The sequence below is a fragment of the Phoca vitulina genome, unplaced genomic scaffold (assembly GCF_004348235.1).
Source record: "Phoca vitulina isolate PV1807 unplaced genomic scaffold, GSC_HSeal_1.0 scaffold65, whole genome shotgun sequence".
Classification (NCBI taxonomy): Eukaryota; Metazoa; Chordata; class Mammalia; order Carnivora; family Phocidae; genus Phoca; species Phoca vitulina.
The window spans coordinates 5,655,073-5,678,416 of record NW_022589768.1 but is presented as its reverse complement, the minus strand read 5'-3'; the positions used below and the strand labels follow the sequence as shown (position 1 = coordinate 5,678,416).

General features: G+C 46.6%; 1 protein-coding gene across 1 annotated transcript in view; it reads left to right on the top strand.

Moving 5' to 3' along the window:
• Nucleotides 1-655: 655 nt before the first annotated feature.
• ZNF710 (zinc finger protein 710) overlaps nt 656-23,344 on the top strand; it is a 62,805-nt gene continuing 40,116 nt past the window's right edge. Inside the window, exon 1 of the mRNA XM_032391950.1 lies at nt 656-763. The gene's annotated coding sequence lies outside the window, so the exon portion shown is untranslated. The remainder of the gene's footprint in view (nt 764-23,344) is intronic.

Sequence of the window (23,344 nt, the reverse complement as noted above, 5' to 3'; positions counted from 1 at the left end):
GGGGGAGGGGAAGGAGGGAGGGAGCGAGCGAAAGAGGGCGAGAGCGAGGAGAGCGCGCGAATGAGAGGAGAGAGAGAGGGAGAGAGAAGCAGAAATGAAAGGAAAGCGCCGCGGTGGCGGCGGCGGCGGCGGCGGAGCGAGAGGCCGGGGAGGCGGCGGCGGCGGCGGCGGCTCCCGGGCCCGCACGTGGGTGTCCCGGCGCCCCGCGCGCTCCCCCCACACCCGGCCCGGGACTCAAAGTTTCACCCCCTCGCCGCGCCGCCCCGCCCCTGCGGCTGCCCACAAACTTTATTCTCCGGGTGGGGGGGGTGGTTGCTGCGCGTCCCCGCCGTCCCGGGTGGGGGGGGGGGGGGGGGGGCCGAGCGCGCCGGCGCGGAGGAGTGGGGGTAATCGGGGGCGCCCCGGAGGGCAGCCGGCGGCCGCACGCCGTGCGCTGCTGGACCCCGGCCCGGCCGGCGTCGGGGCGCCCCGGGCGGGGGACCTGTTGAAGGCGCTCGCCGGCTGGCGGGGTCCCCACGGCCTGTCCCCAGGCTCCCTAGTCTCACTTCCCCTTCCTCGTCGCCCCTCTCTCTGTCTCCTCGCGGTCATTTTCCTAATTAGACGGAGCTGTGGGGTGTGATCGCCGGCGTCAGACCAGGGGGGCCAGGAGGCTGCCGGGTGGGCGCGGGGACCCGGGGACCGACGGGGCAGCCCCTGCAGGCGCGCGGATCCCACAGATCCGGCCCTGGTGCCACCGTCTCCCTAACTGCGGACTTGCTAACTGGTGCGTATCGGGTTTTTTTCCAACTTGCCTTTTAAGATGACTTTTATGGTCGCTGCAACTGCTTCCCTCCAGTCTGAGCTGTAGTTTGGGAAGATTTAAGAGGCCAGGGAGGTGCTGGCGTGGGTTTTAACGAACCCGAAACGGTCCTTGGTGTATCTCTAAGCTCTGCGTCGGTTGGGGCAAAGGCAGAGCCGTAGTGGGTGCGTTTTCACAGGGACACTGCGAGGTGCTCGTCCTTCCCAGTCTGAGCGGTGCAGCGAACGACCATCCTGGTGGCCCTTTGAGCTGCAGGCTGAGCGCCCTAACTGCTAAGAACACCCTGAGCGCCTTTATTTCTGTGCAAAGTGGAAACTCCTAGCCGTTGTCGACCTGGAGGGGACGTAATAGGTTCCCGTGGGCGCCTGGGAAATTCACAGAAATTCCCCCACAGGTGTGCAGAGCAGGACTTTGCACCCTTGGGGGTCACCCAGCCAACTTTGAAGCTACTCTTTGAGTTCTGCCTTTGTACACGTGTAAGCAAAAGCAGTCAAAGTTCATTTCTCCCAAGTAGAGGGCCCCTGGGCCTGCATCCCTGTTGTGCTCTTATCTGGGGGCCTTCAAAGGACCGAGTCTTATGGGAGAAGGGAAGAAAACCACGCCTAATTGTCATTAGACGTTAGAAAGTGTATTTTTCGTGTTTGTGATCAAGCCATGGGCCTGTCCAGTTTTGGTTTTTTGAGACCTAGTATGATTGTACCTTTCTTGTTTGTTTTAAAGTGAATATTGTTTTCTAGAGCTTTCTTGGTGGTTTTGTCAACTGGCCCATGGGCCACCTGTCACCCTGGACCAAGCACCTGCCTGACCCCTAATTGGTGGCCTATAGCTCTAGCTGCATTCGTGCTCCCGAAACCTGCAGGATCTGGCTTTCTCACACGAGGGCACTGGAAATAGAGCTGCTTTCTTTTGAGTAGGGGGAGCTGGACATTTGGGTCACATTTTCTTTCCTGCAGTCTCGCCTGGTTGCCCGCCTGTCTATGGAGGGAGATGCAATGAGTTGAAGTGAGGGCAGGTGCTCACTCTTCTCCAGGTAGATTCTTAGGTGGGTCCTTGTCCTGTGGTGTGTGGCCAGCAGGCCATTTGTTCCGTACTTGGGTCACTTCCATTCCAACCAAGCATTTCCTACCAAGGAGACTTATTTTAGTCTCGCTGTCTAGAGACAAGGAGACAGACAAGGTCTGGAAGGGTTCTTGAGTTGAAGGAAGGGAGACTAATGGGTCCACCAGAGATTTTGCACTACTTCTATTTTAGGTTTGCCTTGTAGCCCAGAGATATTTCTGTCGGAGTCTGCTTAAAAAGTTCAAGTTTGAAGTTAGAAGGGAGTAAATAAACAAAGGAGAAGTCAAGTGTGTCTCGGAGGATGCTCCCCACAGGCTTCTCATCTGGCTTGCTCACCACCGGGTGCCAGGCCTGGGGCTCATGTTGCTCAATGAAGGAATCTCTGAATCTGCTGAGTCTCATGTTAATGATGGTTGATCTCAACCCTTAGACTTCAAAGCTGGAAGACACCTTAGAGATTGTCTAAGAGAAACCGAGGCACGAGAAAAGCTCCATGCCTGGGGCCACACTCTGCTGACAGAGCCAGCATTTGAACGTGAGCTTTCAGAGTCCATTTCCAGTGCTCTTCAACACAAGGCCAGGGCCTCTCTTCCTGCTGCGGGTCCCGAATCAGGCTCTGTCCAAAGAGTGTGGCTCTGAGAATAAAGAAGCCATGGGCATCTGCTACCTGCAGGGGACAGGTAATCGGAGCGCCTTATTGCCCGGGTGTGTTACACACATACTGTTCTGGAGGATTTGACAGGCCAGCTGCTAGGGGGAACCAGGACCACAGGCCCCCCCATTCCGTGGGGCAGCATTTTAATCATGGGGATATTCCCAAGTCACACTCAGCACTTTTGGATCTGGCATGCTTTCTTCATGCTTTGTACTTGTGTGCAATTTATTTAGGATTGGTCTGCGGAGAAGAATGGGTGTGTAAGGAAGAGCCAGAGACCCGAACTGATGTCTGTTCATGGGTCAGATCTCCTACTAGAATGTTAGCTCGTGAGGGTAGAAAGTCTTTGTTCATTGCTGAGCCCCTGTGCCCACGTGGTGGGCCCTCGATAATTCTTGGTGAGTAAGTGTCCTGGGCATTGGGAGAAAGACCTCCCTCCCAGAAGGAACCCGTGAGTGACACACAGAGGCGGGGATGGGAAGGTGATTGATGGGACCTGCAGAGTTTTGCAGTGAGTCATGGCTTCAAACAAGCTCTAGACAGGTAAGGCAGGAGCAGCTGGGAAGAGTCGATCCTAAATAGATGGAGCCACGGATAGAGATTGTGCAAAACAATAGAGAGATCTCAAATTGCGCTGGATAGAGGGAGAATAGTAATAATCATGTATCTGGGGCCAGGCTTGTACTATGTGTGTGTATCATGTCCCTTAGTATTGCCATTTGGCAGATGGGGAAACTAGAGCACAGTGGAGTGTAGTCACTTGCTGAGGGACACAGAGCTGATCCCTGAACCTGGGCTGTCTGGCTTCAGACTTTGCCTCCCTAGAGCTGAGCACTCAGAGCTTTGGAGTTCCTCAAAAAGATGGCAGCAGAAAAACTCAAAAAGAAACAGTTGGTCGGCAGTCGCGTGAGGCTGGTCAGGGGGCGTGCCCCCCGCTCCCGATGCCAGAGCTCGCACAGTGCTCAAAGACCGTTTACCCAAGGAAGATTCGAAGGGAATGCTTCTTTGGGAGGCCTAACCATTCCCCAAGTAGAGTGGCTAGTACAGATCCGGGCCTATTTTGCACTTGATAAACATTTAGGAGACGTTTTTCTCTTGAAGTATGCTTTTCAACTTAAATTTTAGTTGGTATGTATTTGAAACTGCTGGGAATTCTAAAGCTAAAAGTATCACTGTTGGCCTTGAGGCCTCCAGAAGGTGTTTTCCACGGGTGTAAACCTTCCCTTTCTACTTGAGGATGCTGGTCCAGGCTATTCCAGAGCACAACAGCTCCCCTTTTATGGACAGTGTGATTTGCCAGTCTCTGTGCTGGGCCCGACCTCATGGAGCTTGTAGTCTCCGTGGGAGACAGACACTGAACTAATAATTACACAAATACTCTTTAATTACAGTTGTTATAAACGCTTCAAAGGGAAAAGTACAGAGGCCATGGGAGCTGATAATCAGGGAGGATGGAGGGGAAGAGAGGCTTTCCTGAAGAAAGGGCATTTAAACAGCCACAGGAAGGGTGGGTGAAGAGGCTTTAGCCAGGGTGGGATAGTCCATTAACCTTGATGTAAACCCTTCCTACTCTAAGTGGTCCGAGCACCCGCAGCATCAGCATCTCGGCCCGGGAGCCTGCTAGAAATGCAGAAACTGCATTTTCACACAACTCACCTGCACGGTAAAGTCTGAGAAATGCCGAAGGAATCCAAGTACTGAACCAGGAGGTTCTCAGCTTGGCTGTGAATGAGTGGGGTGGCCACTGGGGAAGTCACTTCTCTGGTTAATGAGGGAATTAGATCATTTCATGAGTTCCTTCTGGCTTCTGTCATCTTTGGCTTTTGCTGGTTTGCGCTGTTTCCAAGCTTATTAAGAGTGAGGGCCCGGGCGTCTGCAGCATCCACCTCTGCGGGGCCTTGGGTGGGGGGCCCAGCAGGCACGGGGTCCGTGCAGTGGCCTGGCTTCAGTAGATGCTGCACAGCGGCCCGACCATCAAGAGCTTTGGGGAAGGATCAGAATAATTTGCAAAGAGTTGTAGAGCTTTGTTGCACACAGAGAGATTGTCTTAAGGTGACCCAGGGAGGATTTGGCCTGAATCGAGAGCAAAACGGGCAAGGGTCAGAAGGGCTTTGGGGAAGAAAGGTGTAACATTTCTGCCAAAAGCGGAACCTGAAACGGGGTTGTTGCTCAATAGTCCATTGCTTGTGAACATGAGACTTGAAGCGTTGCCACAGAGTTTCGTGCCTGAGATCCTCACATCAGTGTGGAGAGGACCAGAGGGCTGAGAGCGGTCCTTGAGCCTTGCAGTGTGGGGCGCGGGGAGGCGAGGGGGTACTTGAGTTGCACGTGCAGCTGTGCAGAGGATTATGGGGATGTGTGTGCACTTTGCTGGGGAGAGGACCCATAGCTCTCGCCAGCCTCAAAGGGGTCCGTGGCTTCCCCACACTATAGGACAGATGCCTTTCTGAACTAATCTCACCCCACTCTCTTATGACACAGCACTTACTATGGACCAGGCACCATTGTAAGCACTTTCCATATTATCTGGTCATTTAGGTTGAATAACTTTCCGGAGGTCAAGTGTCAGAACCCGGCCTGGCGCCGGATGGGTGGGCCCCAGGGGCGTCCCTGCTCACAAAGCCTCACTTCGTTAACAGGGCAGGTGGGAGTCGGGGAGAACTCCTTTGGTAGAACAGAAATGGAGATTACAGAGGCCCCTACGATTACAAGTTAAGTGTCTCCCAGTTAGTTGCTCATGCATAAAACAGAAAGGTTTTCCCCAAGGAAACAGGTTACACATTGCACCAGGTTGCCGGGCTAGCCCGTGAGAGCCTGTCACTGTTGGGCCCAACTCATTTTTGTTTGCTCAAAAAAAAAAAAAAAGAAAAGAAAAGAAAAGAAAAAATTAGAAAACAAGACGGCCGCAGTACTGCAAGCAAAATTTAAAATTCTAGCATTGGGCAGGAGATCCTTGAAGACGTGCACCGTTGAATAAGGGGTGAGGTGGGGGCAAGAGATTGGGGTAGATTCCTAAAGGGGGATTAAAGGATGTGAGAAGCCAAAGCAGGGCCAAAAACGTATGTCGAATCAGCAGCTTCAAAAGGTAAAATGACTGGTTTTTATTACTTACTAATTAATGTGTGTAGCCCGCAGACCCGACCCTTCCCCCATCCCCAAGTGCGTTTACCCCCAAGTACAGAGGCCTTTTGTTTTCTCTTTAATTCATTTCTGTAATATGTGAATTTTTATCAGTATATATTATCTTTATAATCTATATATTTATAAATGGAATAAAAGGACTATTAGAAGTGGGTTGACCTCTAAGGGGGTTTTAATTCTGTCTTCTGCAACCGTCACGGTAAAGGCGTTTCTGATGTTACACCTATGTGCTCTATTGTGTGTATATTTGGGGAGCACTGAGAGAGGTGTTGGAATCGTGAGGATTTTCAATGCAGTCGGAAGCTGAGAATAGGGGATCATGTTGTGGCCAGACTGCCTTCCCTTTCTTCCTTCTGTGTCCCCAGGGTGTAATAAGTAGGGGATCAAAATCCGGTAAGAATGATCACCACAGAAATCAGGAATGTCCACGCTCCAGATTTACACGGGAAACTAACTTCTGTGATGACTCTTGGTTACGTGTGGTTTGTCTTCTGGGTCATGTCTGAACGCCATCCATGACGCCGTCTTGTTCCCAGTAGGGCAGCCATGGAATGGGCTATCCTGTGTGCATTCGGTAAAAAACAAGCGCCAAACCTCAGTGGTGGTTTTGTGCACCATATCACAACGTCCTCACAAGGACCACATCCACGCCGGCCTCTTGAAAAGCATCAGGTACCCTTAGGAGGCTGGTGGTGCTGGTAGGCTAACCCCACCCTGTGATGTTTGATCCTGGGGCCCCCGGAGCTTACATGCCTCACCTCCTGTCACTAGCCACAGACCACGAGTTCACTGTGGACTTGCCATTACCTGAAAGCAGGTCGCCATTGAAATTCAGAATTCTTCCCATCCCCCACCACTGCACAGCCGCTCCTAGAAACACTCCTGCCCCAAGCTGGGAAGCCTGTGCCTACCACTGGGGGAGCATGCCTACCATCAGTCCCAGCCCTAGATCCCCTGTATCCTGCCCCCAGCTGCCTCCCTAGGCCTGAGCATCCCACATCCTCCTCTGGCCCCGCCTCTCCCCAACTCCCATATCACTCTCTCCCCAACTCCCATATCACTCTCTCCCCCCTAAGACTTTCAGAGAAGAGTTCACCCTTTCTGTCCCTGCTTCTTCTCTCCCTTCTTCTCTCCAGCTCTGAAACAGCAGAGTATTTCACTCCCCATTCCTACCTGTGTTTGCAGAGGCCTCTGGCCCACCCTCTGATCACACCTGGCAGTCCGTTTGGGGGCCTCTACTTACCTGACTTCTCCGTGGCAGATACTGTTATGGACGGTGTTGGCTTGTCCCTGTGGGCCCTCTTCCTACCTCTCTGATCCTACTGTTTTCTGCCATTCCCTCCTCTCCTAGCTACACTTTGGTGCCTCAGCCACGGTTCTCTGCTGCCCGTTTCCCTTCCATGTCTCTGGTTTCAGACTCTCGTCCTATGTCCCTGTCTCTGTGTATCCTGTAAACAGTCCAGAGCTGGGTTGACATTGGTTATGGTTCTAGATATATATGGATTTCTTTCTACCATCTTATTTTGTGCTTTCTGTTTCTTCTTTTTCTGATTCTTTGTCCACTCTTTAATTTTTTAAAGACTTTATTTTTCAGTAGTCTCTACATCCATCATGGGGCTCAAGCCCACCACCCCAAGATCAAGTGTCGCACACTCCACTGACTGACTGAGCCATCCAGGTGCCCCTGTTCATTTTTTTAAATTGATTAAAAGGTTTTTTTTTTCTTTTCTTTCCTTCGGTTTTTTTTCTCTACTGCTTTGCAGCTTACACACTCTGTTTCTATTCTTTGGATGCATGCAGACTGCGGAAGTTACTTGCTGTCTGTATCTTTTCTCAAATAATGCAAGGACCTTGGAAAGCTTTATATAAAGTCACCGTTGTGACACATTCAGTTGTCACACAGTGGTTTAGATGCATCTTATTTCTCTCTTCAGTTCCACAAATCAGGCATTTATTTATTTATTTATTTATTTAAAGAGAGGGAGAGGGGAGGGGCAAAAGGAGAGGGAGCACACTCCACACCCAGCACAGAACCCGACGTGGGGCTCGATCTCACGACCCTGAGATCATGACCTGACCTGAAATCAAAGAGTCAGACGCTTGGGCGCCTGGGTGGCTCAGTCACTTAAGCGACTGCCTTCGGCTCAGGTCATGATCCGGGAGGCCTGCTTCTCCCTCTGACCCTCTCCCCTCTCCTGCTGTTTCTCTCTCTCAAATAAATAAATAAATAAAATCTAAAAAAAAAAAAAAAAGTCAGACGCTTAACTGACTGAGCCACTCAGGTGCCCCAGGCATTTATTTTTAATGTCCTATGCAGTTAACCTTAGCTTTGATTTTCCACCTATTTTCCATTTTGTTTACTGATTTCTCCTTGCATCGAAGACCTACTTTTCTATGATCAGAACAGCATGTGGTGAAGATCTTTTAGTCATAAACTTTCCAGTTTCTGTTTGGCTAAAATTGTATGTCATCCTTATTGTTAAAGTATTGTTTTAGTGGGTATAAAACATTAGCTTGATGGTTATTTTCTCTGAGTATTTAAAGATCGTATTCCAGAGGAGCCTGGGTGGCTCAGTCGGTTGAGCATCCAACTCTTGATTTCAGCTCAGGTTGTGATCTCAGGGTCCTGAGATTTGGCTCCAGGCTCAGCACGGAGCCTGCTTGTCCCTCCGCTCTCCCCCTGCTTGTACACGAGCTCTCTCTCTTTCTCCAAAATAAATAAATAAAATCTTTTTTAAAATAAAATAAATAAAGATAGTATTCCATTGTCTTCTGGCCAGTTATTGATGTTGAGAAATTAGTAGCACAATTATTGTTCTTCTCAAGTAATATCTTCTGCCTGGTTGTTCTTGGGGGGGGGGGTGTGCGTGTGTGTGAGTGTGCGTGCACGCACACATGCACACTCATTTGTATGTTTTGCAGTTCATTATTATTTACTTAGGAGTGGATTTGAATTTATTTGGCTAAGGATTCATTGGACTTCCTGAAACCAAAGATTGGTGACTTTTATCAGTTCTAGAGGATTTTTAGTGGTTATCTCTTAGAATATTGTCTCTCCATCATTATCTCTCTCTGGTCTCTCTTTTGGGAACTCCAATTAGATGTATGGTAGATCTTACCCTATCCTTTATGTTTCTTAACTTCCATTTCATTTTCAGTCTTCTGTTTTTTTGTAATGTTTTCTGGATAATATCTTACTTGTTTTCCAGCTCACTAATTCTCTCTTTAGTTATCTCTAATCTTCTGTTTAGTCCTTCCACAGAAGTATTTTTAGTATCAATATTAACTCACAAATTTTAATATATTGGATATGTTTTCACTACACTTATTATTTTTGATGCTCATCCTTTGAGTTTTTAACCTGGATGATTATATTTTTTATTTCTGTTTCTATTTTATCCTTTTCCGAGGATGCATAGTGGTTTGTGTTTTTTTAATAATCTCTTAATTCCTTACTTGTGTTTTTAATTCCCCATTTTTTATTAATCACATTAAACATACTTATTTTTGGATTCTGTATCCAATAATTCCAGTCCCTGAAGTGTTTGCAGAAATAGTTCTGTCATATGATGCTTCTGCTCATTCCCACTCTTGAGGGCTTGCTACCTATGTGTTTGATGATTTTTGGTTTTGTTTTTAAGATTTATTTATTTATTTGAGAGAGAGAGTGAGCACTCGTGAGGGAGGGAGGAGCAGAGGGAGAGGGAGAGAGAATCCTCAAGCAGACTCCCCGCTGAGCAAGGAGCCCAAGGCGAGGCTCCATCTCAAGACCCTGAGATCATGACCTGAGCCAAAATCAAGAGTCACATGCTTAACCAAGTGAGCCACAAGGTGCCCCTGCATGTGTTCCATGATTTTTGATTGTGAATTTATGTTTGTTAGAATTCTGTGAGAATTCTTTGAAGTATGGGATGAGAGTACATTCTTCCACAGAAGACATGTTGCTTTCTGCCAGACACCTGAAGGCCCATCAGATGGGTCCATTTATTTGTTATTCTTAGTGTGCCATTTTGAGGGCCTGGCAATGACCACAGATCCTCAGAGGAGCCTTTTTTTTTTTTGAAAGTCCACCCACAGCTAACATGAAGCCAGATTACTTCCTTCCTGACTATATAGGACCAGATACTCCACTTAGTCTCATTGTTCCCCTATTGCCAAATACTTTCTCTCCATATTTGGACAAAGTCCTGGTCATGCCAGGCCCAATTAAAAATTATGTATCTTCTAAAAAAATAAAATAAAATACAAATAAAGGCTATGTATCTTCTGAGCCTTCCCCATGCCATCCCTTGCAGAATTGACCTGTTCTTCCACATCCATCGGCCACTGTTGCCTTACCTCTTAGTCTGTAGGTGTGTACGTCTAGACCCCACATTGGATTCTGAGCTTCTTGAAAGCTCAGAGCTGTGTCATTTATTTCTAGAGCCCCAGTGCCTGATTCACTGTTGGGCATAGTAGTTGCTTAATAGATACCTATTGATTGAGCAGAATTTATGGCAAAATCAATTCTTCTCTTCTTCTTGGATAGTAATTAAAAAAAAAAAAGTCCAAGCTCAAGCCTTCCCTATAATCTTAGACAAGTCCAGTTCACCTTTTTGGACCTCAGTGTCCTTGCTGTAAAATGAAGGGATGCTTCTGAGATCTACACTTGTTCTAAGATGCTGAGATTCAGCACAGTTTGCATGATTGTCAGTCACGATAACATGGATCAACTCTTGGCTCACAGATGGAATGAAGGGATGTGAGGGCCATGGAGAGAAAGAGAATGATTTGAGGCAGCTGAGCAGGATTTGGAAGAGAAAAAGAGAAGGGACTCAGAGGTAAATTAAAGGTAATTTGATATGAAATAAAGATAACATTTTTTAAAATTTGTGATGAGATGACAACTTGATGACTTTCTAAAAAAATGAACCAATTATAACACAATAAATTTCAGATGGCTTAAAGATGGTAAATATAAAAAAAATGAACCCAGGAAATACTAGGACTTAAAACCCAGAAGCCATAAAAGAAAAGATTGATGTAATTAGACACAAGTAAAAAATTTCTGTGTGGCTAAAATCATCATAAATGGAATCAGAAGAGTCTCCTAGTTCTCAAAACTGGAGAACATTTTTGCAACATAGATCATAGAAAGAGCTGGTTTCCTTAATATCTAAAGAGCTCCTGCAAATCATTAAGAAAAAGACGGTCAGCTCAACTATTTTTATGTTTTATTTCATCTTTTTTTCAAGTAGCTCTAGGCCCAACGTAGGGCTCGAACTCATGACTCCGAGATCAAGAGTCTCAGGCTTCACTAATGGAGCCTAATAATTCCAGTCCCTGAAGTGTTTGCAGGTATAGTTCTGTTATACGATGCTTCTGCTCATTCCCACTCTTGAGGGCTTGCTTCCTATGTGCTTCATGATTTTTGTTTTTGTTTTTAAGATTTAAAATAGGCTAAGAACATGGACAGTTCACAGAAAAGGAAATACAAATGGTTCTTAACCTTGTAAGAACATGTTCAGCCCACTACTAATTAGAGAGATGCAAGTTAACTCTACTCTGGAGAAGTCACAGTAGGAACAGATACTCTCATAATTGTCGATAGAGTGCACGTTGTATAGTGAGGTTTTTGACGATGTTTATTAAAATCCAAAGTGCACAAGCAATTCCAGTTCTGGGAATTTTTCTCACAGGTATGTGGCATAACATGCAAAATGAGCATTTTTCAAGATAGTTCATTGCATCATTGCTTGTAAAAGCAAAAAAAAGAAAGAAAGAAAGAAAGAAAAGAAAACCTTAATGTCCACCAGGAGGGAACTGGTAAATAAATTGTCCTATGATCATACAATGCCATTCTGGGCAGCTGTAAAAAAAGAATGTGAAAGCTCCCTGTGTGTCCATGTGGTCGGTCGATGTGGTCCTGGTCACTGAGATGTTTTCTTAAGTGACAGAGGACAGGACAGAATGCCTGGCTATGCAATAGCTCTGCAAGGTTACTTTTTCTACATTTTGAATTTTATGCCTTATGTGCATATCCTACCTAACAAAAAATAAATAAATAAAAGGGGGTATTTTTTAAAGAAGGAAGTTAGGGTGGGAAGAAGAATCTCACCTTTGCTCTGCATTTTCACACAGGGCATCTTAGTTACTCCCCTCAGCAACCCCCAGTAAGGTTACCATTTTTATAGACTGAGAAACTGAAGCTGAAATGACTTGCTCAAGTTCATGGAGAGAGCCTTGGAACCTCGCATTGAATCCAGTTACCACTCCAGAACCATTGGGCTTCTGTCCGTAGATAAGTATTTTTTTTCCTTGTTTTCTTCCCTTATTTTTTTTTTTTTTTAAGATTTTATTTATTTATTTGACAGAGAGAGACACAGTGAGAGAGGGAACACAAGCAGGGGGAGTGGGAGAGGGAGAAGCAGGCTTCCCGCGGAGCAGGGAGTCCGATGCGGGGCTCGATCCCAGGACCCCGGGATCACTACCTGAGCCGAAGGCAGACGCTTAACGACTGAGCCACCCAGGCGCCCCTCTTCCCTCATTTTTAACTGACATCCCATTGGTCAAAGACCAGCGGTTGTACACCATGGCCAAAGGCCCACCCCTCCCAAGGGAGTGAGTGTAAGTTCTGTCCCACCTCCCCCAGCTGGCTTGCTGGCTCACAAATGCCTATGGGGCAAAGCTCAGGCGGTAGGTGGTAGAGCCAGCCCAGAGCCCAGCCAGCCACATCAGACACAATGAGGAGGATTAGGGATGGGCTTTGCAGTCCTACCTTTGAAGTTCCCAGCTTTTATCAGAGTGTCTGAACCTTAACATTATTTCAAGGGAGCTTTTATTACTGTCTGTGAACTGGCCTCAGGTAGGTACCAGCTGCTGCCAGGTGCAGGGAACACTTCCTGGTGCCCGAAGCGGGGGCTTTGACTTTGTTATATGGTGGAGAAGTTTCTAGGGCTAAAGGCACTTGGTACGTAGAAGATTCTGGAAGAATAATTTTCTCTTTCTATTTTTCTATCCAGAGGTGCAATTGGATGGCATCCCTTTAATTAAAGGGAAGGAAAAGTGCTTGCTTGCTTTCTTCTTTTCTTTTCTTTTCTTTTTTTTTTTTTTTTTTTGTCTCACAAAAACACCTCCTATGCTGTTTTCAAAGTAGAGTATTGATGGCTTCTTTTTTGTCAAGGAGAAATGCTGTAGGAGAACAAAGCTAAAGGTGTTGGCCATATATAATACGAGACTGTAATTTATAGGTATAGCTTCACCCGGGGGAAGAATTTGATGTCTTTAAGAGATACAAAATCATCCAGCACCACCTGTCCTCGTGTGTGGCGTCGTATTTATTTTCCGAGTTGGAGTCATCATTTCTTAAGAAAGAGGCAGAGTCCTTTGGGGCTGAGGAATGCTAATGGGGGTAAGAAGTCTTCAGGATCGTGGGCCTGAGCCGGCATGTCCAACTCCCTGTCGCAGTGCTACTTGGCATCTTTACAAGGGATGCATCCTAATGACCCACCCTGTCCATTTTTGTTTGTCTGGCTGGTGGATGTGAAAGTGCCTTGAACGCCACAGAGCTGTCCCCGTGTAAAGTTTGTACCCAGCCATTTGCTGAATGCCTGAACTGGTAGGAGGCACCCAGTGTATGTTCCTCGAATGAATACATTTTGATATTCGAGGTAGACTTTAAAACTTTTGATCATGAAGAGGACTGGAGAAATTTAGATGTCTGCCATTATTCCTCCTTGGATTTTCCTGACACTTGAGTAATTAAGACCATCCTCTGTGGAATTGTTCCTTCCTTGGGCTCTAGGTCATCGCTGTTAGGCAAAGGCCAGCTTCTGTAAATGGTGTGCTGAGTACTCTTAATACCCTCCCGAGTATTCCAGTCCATTATCTGCCTATGTTCTAGCTCATTCTCCAGAAAAACTTCTATGTAACATCAGCTAAATTCTTTTGTTCCGGTTACAGAGCTTGTCAGAATTTGTCTTCCAAACCCCAATTTTATTTTATTTTATCTTATTTTATTTATTTATTTATTTATTTTGAGAGAGAGAGAGCACGTGTGTGAGCAGAGGGGAAGGGCAGAGTGAGAGGGAGAGAGAGAATCCCAAGCAGACTCCACTCCCAGAGCAGAACCACCGCCCCCCACCTTTGCTCAATCTCATGACTCTGAGATCATGACCCGAGCTGAAATCAAGAGTTGGACCCTTAACCGACTGAGCCACCCAGGTGCCCCCAAACCCCCATTTTAGAGCTTTTATACTTTGGTTGTAAAAATTGATTCCCTATCACCAGGTAGATTAGCCAGTCTCAGCTTAGGAACTGGCCTTTTTTTTCCCCCTCTCTCTCCTTCTTGAATTTACTGTCTAAAGAGACAGCTATTGTCCCGTCCTCCACGAAGGACAAAAGAAATGTTTGTTTTGCCTTTTTGTACCTTGGCTCGGCTGCTTGCTGTCCTTTTCCTCTCCTAGTGGCAATTATCTGAAGGACCTGGACAGAGAAGTTGGGTTCTGAGTATTCTGGGGGGTTTGGCTCTCTGCTTATGATTCTCACCACAGAGATTTTAATTCGTCTTCGCTGGAAACCACCCCTTAGTTCTTGAAAATATTCTTAGATGGTGTTAAGATGTCTCTCTGTTCAGTTTTATTTTGTTTTTTGTTTGTTTATTTTCCAAATCCGGTTCAGGTTTGAATGTCCAAGGAATGAACAGTCTCTTGGCTCTTGGATCTCTTCCTTTTGTTTTTTAGAAAATAGATTTTATTGATTTTTTTTCTTGTTACAAAGAGATTTATGATTTTTGCAGAAAATTTAGGAAATATAAACAAGCAAAAAGAAGAAAGCAAAACCCTTCTATAATTAAATATTTCAGTATATTATATGCCCTTCCAGCCTATATTTTTTTAATTAAAATGAGATCATACCATGTCTACCTTCATGTTACTTTTTTCTTTCCTTTTTTTTTTTCCTTAACAATTTGTGATTAAAATTTTCATGGAGTTAGATCTCTTCCTCCAAGTCACTATATTATTTTTTTAGTTTTTTTTTTAAGATTTTATTTATTTATTAGAGAGAGAGCACACACAAGCAAGGGGGAGGGGCAGAGGAAGAGGGAGAAGCAGACTCCCCACCAAGCAGGGAACCCTCTGTGGGGCTCAATCCCAGGACCCCCGGACCATGACCTCACTGAGGGCACACGCTTAACCAACTGAGCCACCCAGGTGCCCCTAATTTTTTTTTAGTTTTAATTCCAGTAGAGTTAATATACAGTGCTGCATTAGTTTCAGATGTGAAGTATAGTGATTCAACACTCCCGTACACCTCCTGAGCTCATCGCCCCCAGCTCACTTTAAAGGGCTGCATAATATTCTTTCAAACAGAAGGACCATAATACTGTTAAGCAACCCTCCTACATTTCCAGTATTTCCTCTTTTTCTGTCTTCTAAGGAACGCTGCGGTGAACATCCTTGGGTATTTTTGCCCACAGCCTTGATTAATCCTTGGGATCCATTTCTAGAAGGGAATCCCTGTGCCGAGGACACATTCTAAAGGCTCTTGATTCAGATGGTTAAACGGCCCTCCAGAAAGGTTATATCGTATTTTTTACTCCTTTTGGGTAAATCCAAAGTCCTTTTCTTTTAAACCCTAGCTGTGTGTTTCTCAGACATCACTTTTTCTAAACATTGAGCAGCTGCTGGTAGAGAGTCAGTGGCCGGGGAGAGGCCTGAGCTGAGCTGTGAGAGAGAACGTCCCATCCTTGCCCCTTGGCTTGCAGTGCGACTCAAGGGCTGAGTCTCCTCTGACTGCAGGCAACTGGGCAGGCCTTTGGCTCCCCAGGGAAACCTCAAGGTGCCCATCCTTAGAATGCCCGGGACAGTGCTGGCTTTGAGGGCTCCAGAGTCTCTCGGGGAACTTTGACAGTCTTTCTTCCAAGAGGATGCTCATAGAGCAAACATCCCACCCCAACGCCAGAGACCAAGGCTCCCGACCTGGGTTGGGGTTTGGGGTTGCGGGTCAGGGGGATTTTCTGTCGCCCCTCCCCACCCCAGGTCGGCGGGGTAGTGCATCTGCCCAGACCTTCAGCCCCGCCAGCTTGACTCCTCCACCCACCACCACTGCCTTGGCCAGGGTGGGAGGGGGACAGGAGGGAGGCTTGATGGAATGACTGAGGAAGTAACAGTTGCTGAGGCTAAATTGGGCCTTCCTGTTCCAGCTCCACACTCGGTCTTCCTCCTTTTCGGCTCTCTTCCTCGTGCATGTCAGCATGTTCTTTATGGTAGTTTTGGTTGGCGTGGCCTCTGAGGACCTTCCCTGCTTCTTAGCTTCCCTCTTTCCTCTTCTCCAACCGGGGACACCTAGGCTGGTGCCCACCTCCCAGATCTGACACATCCAAGCATGTCACCGCTCTTTCCCCGCACCCGCTCTGCTCTGGTTCCCGGCCCCCCTTCACCCTCCTTTCCCAGGCCTGGTGGGAAGGCCGCAGGGGCTCCTGGAGGCCCAGGCTGCTCCTCTCCTACCCGGAAACACAGCATGCCAGCTACTGCCCATTGGGTTCCAAAAAACAAAAACACAAAACCCAGCCCCCTGAGATGAGGGACGGACGTTTCAGTTTCTCCGAGCCTGTGCTGGAAATGAGAGGTGCGGGCTGGGAGACGGAGGCTGAGGATTTCCCCTGGGGTGGGCTTTGTTTAAAATTTAATATGCTCTTCCTTTCCCTCGATGCACCAGCGACGGCTTCTAGCGCCTTTGTCATTGTAGCCCCGTTATCTGTCTGGTGGATGAGATCTCTTATCTGCCCGGTCCTGCCTTGCGTCGCTGAATGGCCCATTGCCATCCCACCCACCCCCCATTTGTGACACGTTGGCTGGATCCCTTTCTGCCACCTTACATAGAATGAAACTTGTCCCTTTGCTTCTTAGCCAGTTAAGACCTGGGGAAGACGAGGGTCCACTTTTAATGGTGTTGGACCCACCAAAGGCACAAGTAGTGGGCAACTTTAGTGTCCTGTTAGAGGGGGTGTGGAACCCCGTCCTTAGCAGTGGGGAGAGTGCTGGGTCCCAGGGTGGAGGGGTCCTAGCTCCGGGTAGCCTGAGACAGGGTCACCAGGGTCATGGGTTTGCTCTCCTGGGTGTTCCAGCTTCTGCCCTGGCACCTTCTTGGCCCTTGGGAACTCTGTAGGACAGAAACCGTTTTCAATATGGGAACAGGGAGCTGCTCTTTTCCCCACAAGCTCCCCACAGAAGTGGGCTCTGAGACACAGGGGAGGACATCCCTTTAAGCCATAGGACTCAGGTTCACAGGAACCATGGCTTTGCATCTTGGCTCACCATCTCCCAGCCCCAATGAGGCATAGCCTTCCCGACCAAGCCTTGGTTTCATGGCCTGTGAAATGGGTTTATGAGCCTACTTTTTATAGCTGTGCTCTCTGCGGGGTAACACATGGTTATCATTATTACCTGCGTACCACAGGGCTGTCAAGTCAATTCAGGATGGAAGAGCCATCCTGACTTCTCTTTTCTCTTACAAATCTCCTTACTCATCTCTTTATTCCTTTATTAGAGCAGCAAACATTTGCCAAGTACCTACCATGTGCCAGACTCTGTGACATAAAGGGAAATGACAGGGCTTTTGTCCCCAGTGAGCCCTCAGCCAGAAGGAATATTGGATATGCAAACAAGAGCACAGGAAGTTAGGAATATGGTGGGGGCAGGGATGTATGCAGAGAAGACTGCCTGGTGGAGGTGGTCTTTAGGGGAGTCTCAGCAGGCAAGGGGAGCAGGAGCATTCCATTGGGTACTGAAACATGCCAAGGCAGGAAGAACCGGCACATTTGAAGACTCAGTGGTGGTTTGGTGTGGATGGGAGGTAGGATGTGTAGGTGAGATGGTAGAAGAAGGGGCTGGAGGTGTAGGGAGGGGCTGATCTGGGAATGTGTCCAAAGACTTGGACTTAATCCAGAGGCTAGGCAGAGCCCCCATGGGCTCTGAGCGAAGAAGCAACATGACAGATCACTGCCATAAACCAGGGGACTTGGGACTTGTGTTGTTGTTAACTCCATGTGGGGAAATCCCCCTGGAAATGTTGATCTGAGAGTGGAGAAACCCCTCAGAGGAATAAGTATAGCACTTGTGCTTGAATTCCTTCTCATTTCACCTAAAATTTCAGCTTTGCACCAGTTGTTTACAGATAATTTACAAAAGTGTATTTTCTATGCTTGATTGTATTTCTTAAAACTCACCAAGAAATAATCCCAAGTGAAATTTTTCCACCAGGGTGTGTTCCTAATACATATTTATAGTTACCAAATTGACTTGAGAATGTAGGAAGATCTTTTGAAATGTTGCATGAGTGCATGAGATCTTCAGGCTGGGTTTCCCTGAAGCTTGGCAAGAGAAAGAGAAAGAAAACCAGTGTTCGTTGAGCACCTGCTTGGGCCAATCAGAAGGCTAGACTCTTTTTAGTCAATAACCCTGCAAGAAACAGTATTCCGGACTCATTTTAGAGGCAGAGAAGCAGGTTCACGAAGGTGGCCACTTTCCCACGGCCTTGTCCCTGTAAGGGATGGTAGGGGGATTTGAACCCAGGTATGACTTGAGTCCAGAGTTCATACTCCATCCATTGAACCACTCTGCCACCCAACCCCTAGGACACACCAGAACAGTAAATAAAGCAGGAGACACAGAGGTGGGCCAGATGAGCCACTGGAGAGCCTGCTAACTTCTAGATAAAAATTAGACCGAAAACACGAGTTCACTCCCATTCTCCCTCTGTAAGTTCTTCTGCTGGCGGACGTGCTGAGAACACCCTTTCCAAAGGGTATTGGCTCCAGGTCCTTGGCTGCATTCTGATTTGGGCGTTTCAACCTGCTGTGTAGACACTACACAGGGCAGAGGGCAGGAAGTTGGGGCCTGCAGGCGGCATCAGGCTTAAACATAGACGTGCTTGAAGGTCACTGCTCAGAACATCCAAGGTGGTGGGCAGAACTCTGCCCAGACGTAGGAAGCCAGACGGACAGCAAGGGCGGCTGGGGGTCAGGGCGCAGGGTTTATAGAGAAAGGATGTCTGTGGCTCTTTTCCCTGGCGGCAGTCACGAGACCTCCCACACCCCTTACCTGAGCTATACCCAGGTAGTGAGCGTCCCCCAGAGACAAGACACCGCTGGGAGCTGGGCACACACCCACATCTCTCTGCCCACCGCTGCACTGCTTTTGGCCCTTGCTGTCTTTGCTTGGCCACCTTAATATGTTCCCCTAGGGGAAGGGCACCTCTGTCAGGATTGTCTTCCTCGGCTTTCTAAGTGTCTCCTCCCTATGACGCAGGTGGCCCCAGACTACCCACCAGACTGGGCAGGGGCTCTTTGGAAGCCAGTTGAGACATCTGAGGGTCCTCCTGTCTCCCCTTCCTCCCCAACATGCTTTTCTCCCTCCTTCCTGCCACTGTCTTCCGGTGCAGAGGGTGCGGGTCAGTGGGGATGGAGGGCAGGGAAACAGGAGAAAGTCTTTCCCCGTGTGAGGGACTCCTGGTAATGGTAATGAACGTTGAGAGGGGGAGTCAGCCCAGGTGGCTGGCTGGGCCGCTGCACCTGTGCGGTGCGCTCACTGGCTCGTGGTTCTGAACGGATGGGTCTCCCAGGAACTCCTGAACTACCTCTCCGCTCCCTGTCACACACCCCCTTCTCCCTCTCTCATCCTTTCTTGCCCCTGCCGCCTCTCCTTCAGCTTCCCTCCCTGCTTCCTTCTCAGGGTGGGCAGTCATGGAGCAGGCTTCTGGATCTCTCTGTATCTTTCCGTCTCCAGAGCTGCTGGTACTGGGGGGGAGCCACAGGAGCTGGTGGTACCTCCAAGGGGACCGTCAGCCACCTTTTCCATTTGCAAGGGCCCAGATGGGGGCTTTGGCCAGAGTTGCTCCAAGTTCAGCTCTAGCAGTTGGAAATGTGGTTTTTTGGGGTAGGCCTTAGAGATCATGTAGGAAGGGAGAAAATAAAAGCCCACATGGGTCGGTTGTAGTAGTTGGGATTCTGCTTTTTCCTTTGAGGGACAAGTCCACCATCACAGTAATGAGGGCATGCTCGTTTGCGAGTGGGGAACACGGAGGATGAGGGTGACTCTCCTGGGTGCCTCCTGCGAATGAACGTCCTCCAGAGGGGACCTCCAGCACCAGAGTGACAGTGGCTCCCTCACAAGGGTCACCATCTTCAGCTGTCATTGCCGGTTAGGGTCCAAGTCCAAGCATTGCTCAGGTACTTCTTCGTAACTTCCTTAACTCTGGCCAGGGGGCGATTTGCAAAAACAGTTTCAGCCGCAGAGCATTTCTTTTACCAAAGCTTAGGCGAATTAGCATTCAGAGAAATCTTATTATTAAAAGAGTAAATCTTACGCTTCTATAGAAAATTTGAAATACAGGACAATTTAAAAATACAGGAAAGTGTCAGGGTGCCCGAGTGGCTGAGTCGGTTGAGCGTCTGACTCTTGATCTCAGCTCAGGTCTCAATCTCAGGGTCGTGAGTTTAAGCCCTGTGCTGGGCTCCACGCTACTTTAAAAAAAAGAAGAAAAATACGGGAAAGTAAAAATTGCCCATAATCTCCTCAAAGTAGAAGTTACCAACACTGTTCAGTGCCTTTATATATTTGGTCACAGCCTTCAGTGCACATAAGTAAACATACTGTATTTTAAACATGATTACAAGCACATTGAACTCTGTATCCTCTTTCTCTTTCGTTTGACGTAACATTATGGCAAGCAAGAACTTTTGAAAAGCACTTGGGCTTTGCAAGCGAGCATATGCTTTGCAGACATTTCTGTCAGCCACCAGTAACCAACTGTAAGAACTCACGTTCCACCCACAACAGAAATTGTGCCAGTCAGGGAGTCCTTTGATCACCATGCAGTAAACGTAGCCAAAATAATTGTAAATTTAAACGGACTAAAACTAAAACCCAACCACTTGAAAAATTTTAAAACCCTCTCCAAAATTGCTATGTGGTCAAGGAAGGAATAAAGAATATAGTGACAAATATTTAGAAAGCCTTGAAAACCAGAATGCCACGTAACTAAACCTCTGGGAGACAGCTGCCGCTATTCTCATGGACTTAAATGTGTTTATTAGAAGAAGGGAGACAGAAAAAGAGAATAAACCAAGAATTAGCCTGAGATCTTAGAAAAAAAAGAATAAAAAACAGCCCCTAAGGAAAATGGGGAGGAAAAAAAGAGTAAAGCCAGAAATAAATGAATTAGAAAACAGAAACACAGTAAAATTAGCAAATATATCCAAGAGCTGATTCTGTTTTTAAACAAACAATACATTAGACTAACCTCTGGCAAATCTACTTGAGAAAGAAGAGAAAAAAATAATAGGAACAAGAAAGGGAACATCGCGATAGAGACATTTTAAGAAATAAAATGTAGGCACGATCAACTTAAGTTTGAAAATCTCAATTAAATGAAGGCTCTTCTGAAAATATATATGTTGTTAATTGAGAAAAAAAATTTGTGATTGTTATCAAAGCACTGCCCCCTTTACCCAAAGAAGACACCGGTCCCAAGTGTTTTTGCTAGGTAATTATTTCAAATTTGATAATACTGATAATATTAAGCTAGTCCATGGCTTAGCACAAGATTGATGGAATGATCCAATTCATTCTACAAAGCAAAATAAGCCTGATATTAATCATGGCACAGAGGATGGAAATGTTATGTTGGAAATAGAATTCAATAATGTATTAAACAAGTCATCTACCATAACCCAGTGGGGGCAATTGTCAATATCAGGAAAGCTTAATATAGTAACTACGTCATGCTAATGGGTTAAAGAAGTAAAACTGGATTGATTCCAATATATGCAGGGGAAAATTGATTAAAATCGAACAACCATTTCTACCTAATCAATACACCAAAAAAGGAATAGAAGGGCGCATTTGTAACGTGATGAAGAATATCTATTTCAAACCAATAGCCAATGTTGTAATTAACCATGAAACACTAGAAGCGTTCCTGTTCAAACCAGTAACAAAGTTAGGAGGCCTGCCGTCATATTCACTGTCCTAGCCTTGCTTTTAAAATCCTCAATAATACTGAAACAGAAATATATACTAAAGAAGAAGTAAACGTTCCATATATTCAGTTTATTCTATACCAAATCTTGGGCTAAAGGTCGGTTTCCAAAGTTTAGAAATAAAAAAGTCATCAAAAACCCAACAGATTTGACTACATTAAAAAAAAAAAATTGTAACTGCTCTGTGAATTCTACGAAACATTTGAGAACCTGGGGAAAAGATTTTATTATAAGATACCCTAAAGGGTTAATATTTTGATGCTACTAAGACCATATATACATTTGTTTTTAAAAATCGAGGTTTAGGGGTGCCCAAGTGGTGCAGTTGGTTAAGCGTCCGACTCTTGGTTTTGGCTCAGGTCCTGATCTCAGAGTCATGAGATCAGGCCCCTCGTCGGACTCCACGCTCAGTGCAGAGTCGGCTTAAGACTCTCTCTCCCTCTCCCTCTGCCCCTCCCCACCTCAAATAAATATAAATCTTTTTTTAATCAAGATTGAAACTTGAAGAGAAAGTGAACAGACAATAAAATTAGCAAGGAAATACCCACCCAAAGAAATGCTGGATGGTATGCTCTATGAGGTCAGAGAGCATCACAGATATTGTACTATTATTACTTGTTCAAATAAATGAATGCAATGCAAGTTTTTTAAGTATTATATGGCTTTTTACCTTCTAAAAAATTTTTTTTAATATTTTATTTATTTATTTGACAGAGACACAGCGAGAGAGGGAACACAAGCAGGGGGAATGGGAGAGGGAGAAGCAGGCTTCCTGCTGAGCAGGGAGCCCGATGCGGGGCTCAATCCCAGGACCCCGGGATCATGACCTGAGCCGAAGGCAGGCGCTTAACGACTGAGCCACCTAGGTGCCCTACCTTTTAAATTTAAAGCAGGAGTTTTCACCAAGGTTTTATAACGAAAAATTGCAATTATATAGAAATGAAAGAACAGTACAGTAAATACTCGTACACTCGTGATTAGCTATTACAGTGATGTTTGCTGCCGTATTTGCTTCATCGGTACATGTATATGGGTTTTTTTTTCCTGAACCATTTTGAAGTAAGTTGCAGAATACATACACTCCTCTGAATTACTTCAGTTGTGAGTCCTAAATTTCCCAGAATTTAGCTATCTGTGCGGAGGATTGGGGAAGCTCCTGTGCCGTCCTCCGAGGGGTGTCTCTGCAGATTGTCCTAGCCTTTGAGAAGGCATTCAGGAGTCACAGTGACGATCTTCTGGTATTTAAGAGAACAGAAAGTGCATATTTACTGTCAGCCCCTGTGCTGGGGGTTTTACTGAGGGTCTCCAGTTTAATCCTCTTCATAACCATATGAAGGAAGTGTTGTGCCAATTTGAGGGGAAACCAAACTTCAAAGAGGTTAAGTGACTTGTCCAGGTTCACACAGTGGCATTATTCAACCCAGGCTCATCTGACACCATCGAATTATACATCTGCCTCTTCCCTTTATCTTCTCTCTGCATGAATGCATGAAGGCATTTTGTGGGCCGTACGGACAAATGGGAAGAAATCTGAGTGTCTTTCGGTGCGAGCGTGGCCAGGCAGATGGTGGTCTGTGTGTTAGTGTGGACGTGCTGTGTTTATGAACATAGACTATTGATTATGAACGTACAACATGGAAAATCGCTTGGTCGTCCAGGTAAGGGGAAA